The following is a 13,054-nucleotide window of genomic DNA, read 5'->3' on the forward strand; positions in this document are numbered from 1 at the left end:
TGACTCCACCTACTTTACAAACCCTATAAAGGTTTTCAGAACATAAAAACAAACTAAGTAACCTTTATTTTGTGATTGTTGACACTGTGTATTATTGTAGTAACATATTTATAGCATTATTGTTTTTTTTATCAGAGGTTCATATTCCTGGAATACCCCTTTAATAAAGTGGCCAGTGAGTGTATGTCACTGTTTATCTCCGCCTTCCCTTTCCCCTTGCTGCATCATCCCTATGCAAAGTAGATGTGTTTGTGATCATGCTCTTGTTATTTGGGTTATGCGATGGGTTCGATATAAGGGGTAGTTGGTTTACTATAGGCGTAGGTAACACAGTACATACTGTTAGATTGTTTTGTTGTCACTATGACAACACATGCGTGTCTCCACCTCCCCTTTATTTCTGGTGGGAGGCGCGCATGCGCTGTCACTGCCTGGAGAAAGCGCTGAGCAGCGCGAAACCGCCCGTCGGCTTTGCGGCATTGCGTGCCCCCCTGTGTACGCTTTCATATTAATAAAGAAGACTTATTTCACCACCGGTGAGTGCCACCTCGTTCTTCTCATCTCGTTTACTAGATCTCTGTTGCCTTCAAGTTTGAGCACCACCACGGTATAGTCGTATGCCTCCACCCCCCCACCCCCAATGTATTTTTTCTCACTTTTAAACAGTGTTTGTGGATAGAAGATATCATCTTGTGCAGGGGTGTAACTAGTAAAGGCCAGGTCCCATTGCCAAATTGTGGTTCTGGCCCCCTCTATTCAAAGAGTTTTTTGAAGCACCAAAAGATTTAGCATGCATGATGTACTGCCTGCGGATATGTGGCACAGCAATTCTGCAAGATAAATCCACATTATAATGCTGTGGTAGTATAGCGGTAATATATATATATTCTATATAATATAGAATCTATGACATTCCTTGACATTTGGGAAATTAGCTGCGGCAAAACTGTTTTTCATCTGCAGCTGTTAAGCAATGTCACTTATTTGTGCAGAAATCAACCTATACAATCCCCACTGTGGCGGCAAAATCACAACATGAAATGCATGTTGTGTTTTGCATCCTGAATGAAGTTGGGTTTATGCATGTAAGAACACACATCTCCCCCTTTGAATGAATACTACTCATACATACCCAATAGCAAAAACAGTTCTGTTCTTATATCTTAATATAAAAAAAACAGCTTAATAAAATATCATATTAAACAATGTGTATCTTTCACATACTGTATAAACAAGTATATACACACAGTACATATGTTCACATTCAGAAAACACAACATATAGAACACTTACATTTTACGCAGATCTGCATACAGCTTTATGCACATTTCCTCCGTCCTGTTATTCGCAGCAAGGCACAGTAGTGAGGAAGAGCTGTGGCAGGACTACCGACATAGAAACCACTACAGCAAGACCTGCTATACAAAGGCTGCTCGGCCTGACACAGCAAAAAGTAACTCAACAACAAGACTTGAGGAGTTGTACATCAGCAATGCAGCCCGGGCCCATCTTGCTATAGCTGCTACGATGCCAGTTCCCAGTGGCGTAACTAGAAGAGGCTGGGCCCCATAGCAGATCACTGCATGGGGCCCCCTTCCCCTTAAAAAAATATATAAATATATTTGTAAAATGACGCACATTTATATATCACACTAAATATATATATATATATATATATATATATATATATATATATATATATATATATATACACACGCATACCTACATTATATTCACACACATAAAGTATATACAATTATAAATACAGAGGTAGATTAATACACCGGCCACCATGCCCTCTGTGCCCCCTCCACAACATGTGGCATATTCACAGTTTTAATAGCAAATTCTTGCATTGCGCTATGTCACTGCTTCTACGCCAGAAAACTGGCATAGAAGCTATTATAAATCTTCCCCATATAGTATGTATACATAATATAGTTAGACATGCAAACCCTATTTATATTTACATTATATTTATTACTGTCTGTGTGTGTGTATATATACATACAGTGATAAACACACCATATTCACACATAGTGCATACATATAAATATAGCATAGGCACGCATATGTATATGCACACTATGCATCATATACACACACATACAGCATAAACAGACATACATACAGGATATATACACCATACACACATACATATAGTAGGTACACACACACCATGCATCATATACACAAACATATACAGCATATACAGACATACATACAGTATATACACACCATAGACACATACATATATTATATACACACCATACATCATATACACACGCATATACAGTATATACACACACCATACACACTTAAATATAGTATATACACACCATACATCATATACGTACGCAGATACAGCATATACAGACATACATACAGTATATACACACCATACATCATATACACACACATATACAGACCATACACACATAAATATAGTATTTACACACCATACATAATATACACACACATTTACAGCATATACACTCATACAGCATACACATAAATACACACACATATATATTTATATACTTACCAGAAGATGTATCTTCTCTGCAGCCTCCTGACTGATCGGCCGATGATCGCTTTTCAGGATCTTCCTTCTTCTGTGGCCTGGTCGGCCTGTGCTGCGCGCTGTGTGGCTGTCGTTCCTCGGGGCCCTGTCGGCTCAGCAGCGCTATAATTAGACGCTACAGCAGGGAGCAGCCTGGGCCTTGCTGCTGCTGTGCGGGCACTGGGGGACACAGTGGGAATCGCGCAGGCCCGTACCCTGCGGCGGAGGAGGGGCGTCTGCGTGAACTCCAGCGTCCGGACCGCCCCGCGGACCTGTGCCTCCTCTGCTGCTCCCTGCAGTACATGTATGTATGCAGCGGCGCAGAGATCCGAACCCGCACTCCCTTCTTCTGGCGGATCTTTTAAATGAAGATGCACCACAGTCTGGGCCCGGGAGCACGGGCCCATGGACCTCACGGGCCCCGTAGCAACCGCTACGGCTGCTACGGCGGTAGTTACGCCACTGCCAGTTCCCCTACCTATCTGGTGATAGATACCTCTTCCTCAGTTTCTATAAAACACAATGCACAACTCTCCTTCCCCTATCTATTGACAAAGTCTAGCAGGTTTATGCTTAAGATCACAAAGATGTATATAGCCTTTATCCTTTTCGCGCTCTGTGCACGTGTGCTGCACCGTAACGCTCCCGTAGGGCGCTGTGCACCCATTGCCAAGTATGGGGGACATGTATACGCTGTATATACGTCCCCCATACGTTTGTGTGAATGTAGCCTAAATCTGTAAATCGGACGATTCACCATGAGTAGTATGTAATTCCTTTTGTTTTCCCCCTCTTGCAAGAAAGTGACCAATCCCTGTGCGCTGAGGACTATATGGCTCCTCTTTTTCTGACTCAGGATCGCTATTTTGGGCCATGGGCAAACATCAATCCCCAGGGAAAACAATAGGCTAGTGGCCTCAATCAAAATTATCTGAAAAAGGCCCTCATTTTGAGATAGTGGTACTGAGTAAGGCCCCTTGCGCATTATTCCATGATCACGGCTGTGACGACTGCCGTGCCATGGCTCTGCTACATCAGAGAAATGCACAGTTGAAACCAGAAGTTTTATACAGACTATATAAAAAGACACACTTGACTGTTTTTCTCAGGACCTGACATGAAATCAGAAAAAACTTTTCCCGTTTTTTGCCAATTTAGATTAACAGAATTATTTATATTTTCCATAAGCCATAATAATAAGAGTGAATTTTTAAGGAATTTTGTAAAGTTTACAAACAGTAAGATTACTATGCCTTTAGACTAGACAGTCGTATATTGATGTAATGTAACTCAAAATCAGGAAGAAATCAGGATATCAGGAAGAAAATTGTGGACTTGCAGACGTCTGGTTCATCCTTGGGTGCATTTTCCAAATACCTGAAGGTGCCTCATTCATCTGTACAAATAATTATATGCAAGTACATATAAGATGGGAATGCCCAGCTATCATACCACTCGTGAAGGACACGGTTCTGTGTCCCGGAGAAGACTTTGTGAATTTGCTATTTTCAAAATTCAAAATTTTCTGTTTTTAATACTGAAAGTAACAAATTTTGGTAATAAGACTAACTAACATATAGGGGGAGATTTATCATTAGTCCTATGTAGCTTCTTGGGGTATAATTGCTGCAAATTTTTTGCGCAAACATTGTTTTTGCGGTTCTTTTTAGCGAGAAAAAAACAACAACTCTAAAGTCACGCAATGGTGGAAAAAATACACCACAGGAAAAATACACCACATTTATCAACTGAGAATTTTCAAAAGAACGCAAATTTAATGGCAAAACGAGACCGCATAATAGGTGGTGTATGTGGGTCCATTGCTACTACAGGGGGAAGTTTTTGCTCAATTTTACGTTTGAGGTATCTGAGTATTTGCTGTGCAAAAACATCGCAAAAAGGCAGAAATTGAGCAGATGTTACACATTTGTGTGACTGGTGCAGTCTATTCGCACACTGCATACACAGCAGACGGCATGTAACACTGAACATTTAACACTGCACTCTATAAATCCGACTAGTGGAAACCTGCCAGTCTAACACATAGACAACTGCTCAAAATCCTGCCTAATGATAAATCTCCCCCGAAGGCCGGCGGCACACATGGCGTTTTGAACCCGTCTTTGGGCCATTTTTAAGCAGCCTATTTTAATTAAGGTTATTGGTAAAACCGGTCAAAAACACATGGGTTTTTTAACACATGCGGATTTTAACGGACTGCTTAAAAATGGCCCAAAAATGGGTTCAAAACGCCACCTGTGCTGCTGGCCTAAATGTCCTTTTGTTTTATTACGATGCTAGAAAGATCACAAATCGAACAGCATTCTCTAAAATCTTCAAGAAAAGTTTAGAATCAGTTATTTTAGGGACCATTTCATTTCCATAGCGGTTTTGGAAGTTCTGTTAATAGAAAACCCCACATATCACCCCATTCTATTAACTCCACCCCTCAAACAATTCGAAACAGCAGGTAGGTAACTTGTTAACCCTTTATGTATTTTACAGAACTTCAAACAAAATGAAGGTTTGATTTAGAATTCACAAATATTTATCATGAATTTGTTCATTTAGCCCAAAAATTTACCCACAGTAACTGAATAAAAGTGGAAAAAGCATCTAAAAATATATTGTGCAATTTCTTCCGAGTAAGAGGACACCCCATATGTGGATGTAACCTGCTGTCTGGGCATGAAAGGGAAGGAGCACCATTGAGCTTTTGTAGGGCAGATTTTGATAGACTAGTTTTCAGGTGCTATGACGTGTTGGCAGAGCCCTGAGGCTGCATTCACGAGTGACATTTGATTGTGTTTTGAAATGCAATCCAAAGGCTCCACCTGCGATTGCATGTTGACATAAGGTTGCATTTCCTTCAGGTTTCGTTGTGTTAACAAAATATGTGCTCACGAGTGGCGCCTTTGAATTGCATTTCAGAACGCAACCAAAATGCCATGTGTGAACGTGGCCTATGGTACCACAAACCCTTAATCCAGAGAATTTCTAAACTTTTTATCATGTGGTATAGGGGGCATATTAACCCCTAGCCACTGATGGGCTTTTTCCATTTTACTTTATGTTTATCGTCCCCTACTTTCAAAAATCAATATTTTTTTTATTTTCCCATGTACAGAGCTGTGTGAGGGATTGTTTTCTGCATCACAGGAATACCACATTTATATAGGATTTATTATTTATTAATAGAATAAAAAATAATTATTGTACCACATTCCAGACTCCAGTAGCTTTTTCATACTTAGAAGTAGGGAGTTGGCGAGGATGTCATTTTTTCCAGGACAATCTGACTTTTTCATTGCTCCCATTTTAGAGACTATGCAACCTTTTTATTATTTTTTTTATGTGTTGCAAAATGACAAAAAGATTGGGAATTTTGGGACGTGGTGATGGTAAATATGTTGTTGTTTTTTTACTTTTTTTCCACGTTTATAAAAGCATTTATTGTTTTATATGTCTTTTGGGACATATTAATGAATTTTATTTTTTAAATTTTTTGTGTTTTTTTACTTTTTTTATTTGTACAATACTAGCATATGAGCTAGTGGTCATGTGATCACTTATTCATACTAAAGCACTGCAATAACCATGTTTTGCAGTGCATTAGAAGTGTCAGCCTATGCACTTGCCATAGGTCCAGCCAGGTGCTGAATTGAGCAGGCTCTGCCTCGGGCAGACCCGACAACGAAGACGGCACAGCATTGACCGTGGGAACCAGACTGTTAGAACAATGTCCTGGCTGTCATAAGACAGCTGGGTCACTGCTCTTATCCCGTGCAGAATTTGGGCTAGGCTGACAGACTTAGAAACCTGTATTGGTCGGTCACTAATGGGTTAAGTTTTGGAGACATGTCTTGTGGTGTGACAGAACTAAAATTGAACTGTTTGGCCATAATGATTGCCCATTTGCAGGAGAAAGGGAGAAGCTTGCAAGCATTAGAACACCATCGAAACTGTTAAACACAGGCGTTGCAGATGGCATCATGAAGAAGGAACATTATTTGGCATTACTGAAACAACATCTCAAGACTTCAGCAAGACCGTTAAATCTTGGGTTTAAATGGCTCTTCCAAATGAACAATGACCCGAAGCATACTGCCAAACTGGTTACAAAGCGGCTGTCACAGGTGTTCCAGCGATCCCTGTCTCGGATGGCAGGTCCACCCATGTCTCTCCGTGTGCCCACGGGGCCCGGCGCCTCTTACCTCCTCTGGCTCCAGCGGCGAACTCCGCTGCTCCCGTGGCTCTGCACCTGTGTTCCTTTGTGACAGTCCGTTCCTGTGATTCCTGCGTTCCTGGTGCCAGTCTGTTCCTGTGTAGCTGCGTTCCTGTGTGCCAGTCCGTTCTTGTGTACCTGCGTTCCTGTGTGCCAGACCGTTCCTGTGTTCCTGATCTGCGTGCCAGCTCTTGCGATTCCTGAGGTGAGTCCTAATGTGCCTTCCTGTGCTATTCTCCTGCCGTCACCCAAGGTACAGACTGTCTCCTGTATTACTACCTTGGCAGCCACTGCGGGCTAGTCGCACCTGTGGAACGACCTGGTGGTATCCCACCGCAGCAGGCCCATCCCGCTTTGCGCCGTCTCTGGTGAAAACCGGGTGCCACTTAGACTCCGGTCCCAGGTGTCGGCTAACGTTATCGTCCGTGGTGATCCACAGGATCCACTACCACTGATTGTGACATTCGCTATCTCTTGCTTCATCTCTTTAATTTGGGTCTCCAGAGCTTAACAGCAGTTCTAAAAAACTTTAGTGCTGTCCCACAGTTTATTAAACTTTTCTCAAATTGAATGAACATCAAAGTGTAAGGAACCAATCTAGGAGTTCATATTCTCAATTGCACTTTTGAAGTCATCAACTGCAGATTTGGTCTCTTTAACTGCCACGAAGATTATTTTTCAATTCAGACGGAAATTTTTCAGTCTGAAGGGGTGAGAACCTAGAACCCCCTTCTCCTGACTCTTCTGGTTCCTTCAGTGTGTTTCTGGTTTTGGCAACTGAGGCTTTCCATAACTTGCCAATTCCCCCTCCAGACTTATGTTGAGTGCTTTTGGGGCCCATTATCAAGTCTACACTCAAAGACCTGAGCAATTACTCCAAAACAGTGTAAATTGTTGGTAGCTGACATATCACATACAATAGATGTTAATTGGCCAAAGCCTCCAACATACATATCTTAATTAAATCCAACTAAATAACACTATCAGTATGATATTCATTATGCGTTAGTCCTGAGCAATACCAGAATGTGTTCCCCTTAACAGAGCCCCTTTAAGAACCTCCATTCGTTGATCCTGCACTAGAACAACATGCAGAGGCGCCAAATAGAACTGCCAGGGCATTCCACAGATATAATATCCTCTTCATCCAATTGAGATTGGGGGTTTCACACAAGTCCCCTGTAGGCTCTCTGTCACAGTCAACCCTTGGTCTAAAGAAAAAGTCCTGCTTAATTAAAGAACAATGAGAAACAATGTCCTCTGTTATGGGCACATTTGTATCATAAACCGACCTTTGTCTTGAAGTGTCCACAAAACTGATTCTAATGTCTGTGTACCTTTCTTACAAATACACATTACTGCTGGCCAGTGCTTACTCTGGAGCCAATCTCAAGTACAAATTCTAGTCAAAATACCAGAAATAAGAAAGGGTAAGATTAGCATACCAGTGTCTTGAATGCAAACATTACGGCGGCAACATTAGAGAGCAACGATAGTTTTCAGATCTGGTTCAGATCCTAATAAACAAACAGCTTCTTCTCACCCAATTTACTTCCAGGATGTTTTCAGAGGATTCCACAAAGGGCCTATCGGGGGTGACAGTGCCTCACCATCCAATGTCAAGTTAGGAAACCGCAGCCATTTCAGACTCGTCTATAAAGCCGCTCACCACACATCCACAGAAACACTGCTGGCAGTACCTCAAAAAAGGACAACACCTTCTCACCCAAATCGTCTCCTGGTTGCTACAAAGGGATCCATGGAGGTTCTGTCCAGGGCACTGGTACCTCATCACAGGATATCCAGCGTGAACGCTGCCACCGAATCAGGACCGCTCAACGTTCATCCTCAGAGTCATATCTGGAAGAGCTCATTCCTCCAGGGCCCCCTAACCTCAGCCCACTGACCAGGACCCGGCTGGCGGTCCTCTCAGTCTTTCACACTAACCGCCAGACTCAGGCCAGACCATTGATGGCCGAAACCCACCGTCTCCCCCCCATCAGGCAGCCTTCGATATGCCGTGAGACTCTGCACATGTCACCGGGAGGAAGGTGGAGGAGGAGGAGCAGCCGTGATGTGCTGCTCACGTCATACCGCATATGTGCCCATGTATATTTTATGCACCAATTATATTATACACCGACTGTTTTAAATAAGATGAATATTAGGGGGGACTCCAGATGTTGGCAATGCCTCTCGTTTGAAGCACATTTTGTTCACTTGGTTTGGCAATATCTGGGTATATCTGATTTTTGGAAAGAAGTCTTCCATAGAATTTCGGCTATTCTTTGTCGAGTTAACGCCTTCGGTCCATATGGTAGTTTTTGGTCTATTTGATGATGACAGTGAGGAGAAGTAGTATGGGAATTTCATTATCAATCTGATGAATATCGCTTTAGTATGTATTTCATGTAAGTCAGGAGCAAAAGACTCCCCTTGGGGGTTTTATGGTTTAGGCTCTCTCTACAAGTTAAAGATTACGAGGAAATATGGTTTAAGAAGAAAAAAATGGCCCCAAAAGGATGAAAATGTGGTAGGGGTAGGGGAAAAAAGGCAAAGGGAAGAATGAAAATGGTGAAGAGGAAGGTTATATTGATTTTGGGTGGGAGGTGGGAGGGGGGAGTGCGTCAGTATTTATTTATTATACTATTATATTTAGCTAACAGTTAAAACCATGATCCCTTCATTTAAAGGGGTTGTCCGAGTTTAAAAAAAAATATATATATGTGGCTGGGAGCGGGCTGCATAAAGTAATAAAGCTGTACTTACCTTCCGGTGCCCTCCGGTATCCAGTGCTGCTGTCGCTCTGATCCGGGCGCCATGTAAACAAACATGGCCACCGGAGCAGCGCTGCATTCAGCTTCCGGCCGGTACGCCTATCCGTCCCTATACACAGCATTGTGTATGGGGACCGGAAGGTTGTCGTGTCCGTCCGGAAGCTGAATGCAGCGCTGCTCCCGCGGCCATGTTTGTTTACATGGCGCCCGGACCGGAGCGACAGCAGCGCTGGATACGGGAGGGCACCGGAAGGTAAGTACAGCTTTATTGTTTTAGGCAGCCCGCTCCCGGCCACATATATATATTTTTTTAAACTCGGACAACCCCTTTAAGAAAGAAAACTTGATAACTGTAGGGGAATCATAAAGAGGTAGGGTGACATCTTTCTTTGAATATGCATATACGTAAATAATTTTTAGCTTGCTTTTTAAGTAATATGTGGTATAGTTACCCTTCCTATAGTTTACTGTTTGTCTTTGATTAGGTATATGTATAATATGGAGTTATTATGGGATGTAGTTCTGTAATTCAGGTATATTCTTTTATGGAATGTTTTTTGTACTATGTTTTTAACTGCTTATGGTAATAATAAAGGCTTTGGAAAAAAGAAAGAAAGAAAAATAAAATACAGCACCAAATCTAAGTTTGTACATATTTCCTCGATCCCCTGAACCAGCAGCTGCAGTCCTCTTCACTTCTACTCCGTGCAGTGTCTAAAGATTGCAGACAACCTGATGACATAATCGTATCTTCTGGATTCAGAGCCATGTACAACTGCCGCACAGAGGAGTAGAAGAACACTGTTTGTTTATTTATAGGTGAGGTGGCTATTGCCCCTTTTTCTGTTGCTTACTCCTTAAAGGAGGGGGAGAGGGGCTACAGAAAAGACTGTGACAAATGGCTATTATGGGGCAATGTAACTATTGGTTAATGCGGACAATGGGGCACATTTACTTACCCGTCCGACGGAGTTCACCCGAAGTGCATTGTCCAACAACAATGCACTGTGGTGCGATTCACAAAGATCATGCGCCTGATTTCCTGCATCTGCAATCCGCTGGAGTTCACCTTCTTCCCGAGGTATGTATGTGCATTGGTTGCGCCACAATTTGAATATTTAATCCCGTGCTCAGTACAAATCAGTCGGATCGTCCAACGGCCCTCCCCCCAATTTATGTCGCATGAAAGCTGGCGCCGCTGCGCCAAATTCCGATCACGTGCAACAAAATCCCCTTCTAAATAGCTGTCACAGCAGCACAAATCCTATAAAATCCTATAAAAACTATAACAGTTATTAGAGGTGTCTTTAATTAAGATGTATTGTTAATCCTGGTTCTTATGACAATCCAACATTTTTAAAATCCAATTGTGACAGAGAGCAAAAAAATATTTGGCTGGGCTACAATTATAAAGTATATGGTTTTCGACATACAAATTCAACATAAGAACAAACCTACAAAACCTATCTTGTATGTAACCCGGGGACTGCCTGTACTTCAATCCACCGACTCTAAACCACTGGATCAGAAAGGTGGAAGAGATATTCTGAATGGAGGATCTCAGCACCTCTCTACAGGATACCCATGAAAAATGTGTGACTGCATGGACCCCCTGGATAGTATTTCAGAACTCTGCTACCTACAAGAACATCCTCTCCGATTGAGGCGTGGTATGGCCTATGGTTATCCTCCATGGCCATCTCCCTAAAAATGTATCTATTTAATTTTTTTTCTCTTACCTCTGCTTCCTGCTGCCCTCCACCCCCCCCCCCCAACTTTACCAATTTGCCATTCCCTTTCTCCTTACCCCTGTAGGGGGTACTGAGTGATACTGCTAATGGAATTGATACTCGACCAGCCTGTTAAGTATTTGTCAATTAATATGGGAATATTATATCTTGCATTTACTAATTTTCTTTTGGCCAGATGTTGGCCACATGTTCATATTTTGTTATATAAATAAAGAATAAAAAAAAAAGAAAGTGGAAATGCTAAAAACAAAAAAAGTACTTTGTCCTTAACCTTTAGACGTCAGCAGGTGCAGGTCTTGAGTGTGCAGCAACATCTTTAGACGTTGCTGAAGTCTTCTACAGAGACAACCGTAGATCCTAGGGAGAAGGGAGATGCGGTTTATTACTGCTTCTCCGCTCCTTACAGCATAGCGTGACCACCGAGTTTGCTGATCCATGATTGCCATGACAGCCTTGTGTCTTCCAAAGACCTGAGGCTGTCTCCCATTCATTACATTCCCACATTTACTTCCCGTCGCAATTAACGATGTGCGCTGTCCGATGAGGATTCGGAGCTGCCGCGATTCACTAAGATTGTGCGTCCAATTTCCTGCATGTGTTGCTTCCCTGCTGAGGGAAGCAACACATTCTGCACTTAATCCGAATCAGTCGGGTTGTCTGACTGCCACGCCCCTGGTTTTTGTCGCATGAAAGTTGTCGAGATTGCGCCAAAATCCGATCATGTGCTCCAAAAACCCCAGTTAAATGTGGCGCAAAATGGGAAAAGTCGGGAAACCCAACAAAAATCTGGTCCGCGGATCCTTACCCTTAGTAAATAAGCCCCAATGTGCGATGTGCACATTGTAATGAATGATATGACAGTATATGGTAGGATCAATCACACAACCTAGGGTTAAAGTGCCCTAGTTGTCTTAAAAAGTGTTAAAAATAAAGAAAAGTTTAAAAAAAAAATTATATTGAAAAAAACCTAAAAATTCAAATCACCCCCCTTTCCCTAGAAGTCATATAAATAAACAGAAAAAAACATCATAAACACATCAGGTATCATCGCTATATAACTTGATTTTTCAAAAAATAATAACGTTTTTTCACTATGTTTAACCCTGTAACGGAAAATTGCGCCCTAAGTCAAAAATAGCACTTATCCCCGTGATCGCACTGACCCAAAGAATAAAGAAGATATGTCATTTGGGGTGCCAAGTGAAAGCTGTAAAATCCTAGCCGACAAGAAAACGCAGCAAAGCGTTTTTTTTAACCATTTTCACTGCATTTTGAATTTTTCCCACTATGAAGTGCAATTGTTACACAGAAACAAGCCGTCACAGAGCACTTTATGTGTATAAAAATAAAAAAGTTTTAGATTTTTGAAGTTGGGGAGTGAAAAAGGGACAGGTCGTTAAGGGGTTAAGAAATATACTGGGGTTGCCGTGCCTGTTTTTTTTCTTTTTACACTTTATAGTGTATCATGTGCACTATTGATTTTTGCAATTTGGTTAAAAGTTTGGTTACACTTAATTCAAATTCACACGCATCATAGTCAAATATTATCAAATAGTTAAACAATATTACAGTGTTGTTTACAGATGTAAAAGACCTACGTCAACAAGGAGATGGTAACTAAATGTCCATTTTGTTCGTACATTCCAAGACAGTACAGTTTTAAAATATAGACACCGATCCATATTAGCCAACGTTCTATTTATTGTCGAATCTACAAGAAAATGGCCGCCGCGGTCTG

The sequence above is a fragment of the Engystomops pustulosus genome, chromosome 1 (genome assembly GCF_040894005.1).
Source record: "Engystomops pustulosus chromosome 1, aEngPut4.maternal, whole genome shotgun sequence".
Lineage (NCBI taxonomy): Eukaryota > Metazoa > Chordata > Amphibia > Anura > Leptodactylidae > Engystomops > Engystomops pustulosus.